Genomic DNA, 3150 nt, shown 5'->3' with positions numbered 1-3150 from the left:
TGTAATTTGAAGCAATGTGATTGAAGAGGTTTTGTCCATATCTTGTGGTTGTTTAATGCAAATTCAGTGATTCCTCTACTAAGGACCACAAACGCAGGGAGTGCACAGAAGGTTGAATACTAACGATCAAATATTCTTTATGGTTTGGATAGTCAAGTGGGGCATCCGATCAAATTGGATGAGCATACAACTAAGCTTCAAAAGGGGTCCTATGAAAGTGCTTTTAAATGATATCCCTTGGAAGCTTCAACACAGTACTCAGTATCATCATACAAAGGACCACCCAAAAACAGACCATCTAATCCTATCGAAGTTTGAAGAACCAAGTAACCCGTTTTCAGAAGACCATTGCTACTGTCATTTTGAGCAATTATTTTAATGTCAACACTTGGGATTGCTGGCAGCACTGACCCTGAATGTACTTTCCTAGGCACCCCACAAAAGAAGGAATAGTAGGTTGGCACCCATCAGTTTTAACAGCAATGTGTCGACTTCTTGGATAAAATAAGACCTTTTCAAAATTATTTTTCTCACTAGCATTCCTTTTATCTCTCATAACAAAGACCATTTCATCTTCAATATTGGCCCAGTGAGTGTACTTATATACAACAATGTTGCTTGGTCCATTATCACTTGAAACAAGTTTGACATTATTGATCATATCTATAAATGCCCCCTCCTTTTTCCATGTGTCTACAATACTGCTACGAGACAACTCATTTGCTTTGGGATAAGAACTTGAATCAACATGTATTTCACCACTCAGTAGATATTTTTCACCAGTCAAATATATAGGCTTATGGTTCAATACATTGAATTCTAATGAAGACATTCCAAAGAAAATGCACGAGTTCAAGAAATGAAGCATGTGCACATGAGAAGCTTCTAAGTAGATTTTCTACCATCCTTTCTCAATCAACAAATTCATTGGTTCTTTGTTTGGCTGTACGATGTAAGAAGCCATAGGATGAGTAGACATAATATGCAACCAATAGCCTTTTTGGATAAACACTATCTCTGAATGATCAGAAACACCAACATTGACATCAATAACCTTTCTCTCCCAACACCAGTCATCATCCCAATCTAACAAAGCAGATGAAGGTCCATGATTTATCTCAAGACGCAATGCACCAGGTAGGAGTTTCTCAAATATGAAGTCACTGCTCTCATTTTTTAAACTTAAAGAGTTAAGCTTCTTTGAACCCAAAGTTCAACAACCAGAGAAGTAAGTGATATAGAAACCAAGGAGTCACATCCTTCCTTGCATATCACCGATCCACGGATATCAACAAGGGCGTTTATAAATTCAATGTCATACATTGGTCTAGTTATTGTCACATCAATATGTAATGGTGCAAATTGAAGACCAAAATCACGTTCTACTGTTATGTTTAGTGGGGATATTCGATATTAACATGGTTGAACCTTGAAGCAGAAGTTTCCCATATCATCAATCCTCTTTAGTTGAGGCTTAACATTGTCTGGACCATGTGTCAAGCCAACTTGACGCTTGCCATAAAAGCCATTTGTCACTAATTTTAGGGAACCACTAATATTATAATGTGTTTCTTCTATCTTTGGTATTGAAGCCATGTTTGGCACAACCATGAAATTCTCCAAACTGTTAAACTCAAAGTGATCCTTCTCAGCCTTGATTGTGCAGCATGTTGATGTTGCATGATCATGTTTGTAATATCTCTGGACATCTGTTATAGCTCTTTCTCGTCCATCAACTAATATCTTAACACCTTCAAAACAGAGTCCTTCAGAAGTCACCACAAGTCCTCCAACTGAGAAACCTGTGACCTGAAATGGCTGAGATATATTAACATGACTGTGCTCAACAAGAACCTCTATAGATGGAAGTGAAACATCAAATATTGTATTCTCACCCTTGTAGAATGGCAACAACCTTTATTTTCCACGTGGAATAAAATTAAAAGAAAATTTCCCATATGCATCAGATATTGCATGACAAAGCACTTGATTTGTCCAAGGAGCTTCTTTGAGGGCACTTCACCTCATGGACATCATTTGAATAAAGGTATACATGAACACCTAAAATAGGGTTACCCTGAGAAACAACTAATCCATCCATATCATAACTTGGGACAGAAAAGATGTCATCTACTACCAAATTTCCAAAGCCAAACTCCATCTCTCGAGAGCCTCTTTGGACAATTGTTAAGAGAACATGAGAATCACGTATTTGAAAGAGAATATTATATAAAATATAATCTATAAACCTCAATCATTGTACCTCATGCATAGCGCCATCCTAGCTAGGATCAACATTAGGTATGACCTTGTATCTTCTTCCTCTGTTTAAGAATTGGCTCATAGAGCCTGCTCTTTCTACTTCTTCACATTTGATTTCATGGAGGGCTACTATGTCCTCTGGACACTCATCCTTAAGGAATCTTCAAACTTATTTTGAGTATCAAATGAAGGAAAAGAGAGAAAAATATCATGGCCTTTCCTTTTTGAAACAAAATGTAGTGGGATTTGATATGACCTGATATTTGTATACCACTCGAGGATTGATGAAGTTTATGTATTCATGATGGTAGGCAACTAGCCTATATTTCCTTGGACTAATATTTGTAAACGTGTAACTACCTCCCTACAACGTAAACACAACATTAATGAGATCATTGTTGGTGGAAATGAGTTCAACGTTCACATTGGCACGACCTCCATTTATATCTGGACAACTTTCTACTCCAACAGCCCCCATCACTCTCCCAGAAATAGTGAACCCAGTGAAGTGAAAATTGATGTCTTCATGGCCATTGCAACCATTGTGATCTATTAATACATATTCACCCATTTAAGATATGTTCACCAAGTCAGGGATATGAATATTTCTGATGTAATTTTTACACTCGACAATCTTAACATCAAATCTGAAACTGTCTCGTTCATCTTCACATCAAATCTGAAATTGTCTCGTTCATCTTGAGAGAGCTCTTGAAACAATTTTTCAGAATTGTATCGAATCTGCACAAATATATTAAAAAAATTATTAATATATGTTGCTTGATTACCAATAAAAATGTTTAAAAAAATACAACACCAACAAATTTGTATTTCATCTCCATTTCATATAATTCACCTTCCTTCGTAGAATGCATATGGCTCGTAGAT

The 3150-nt window shown here is 36.5% G+C and overlaps 1 pseudogene; it reads right to left on the bottom strand.

The window, feature by feature from the left end:
• Nucleotides 1-209: 209 nt before the first annotated feature.
• Nucleotides 210-2833, bottom strand: LOC149205916 (uncharacterized; annotated as a pseudogene).
• Nucleotides 2834-3150: the final 317 nt, after the last annotated feature.

The sequence above is a fragment of the Pinus tabuliformis genome, chromosome 1_2 (genome assembly GCF_031772625.1).
Source record: "Pinus tabuliformis cultivar Carrire ecotype Pingquan chromosome 1_2, CPIR1, whole genome shotgun sequence".
In the NCBI taxonomy this organism is placed as follows: domain Eukaryota; kingdom Viridiplantae; phylum Streptophyta; class Pinopsida; order Pinales; family Pinaceae; genus Pinus; species Pinus tabuliformis.
This window is presented reverse-complemented; position numbering and strand designations above follow the sequence as displayed.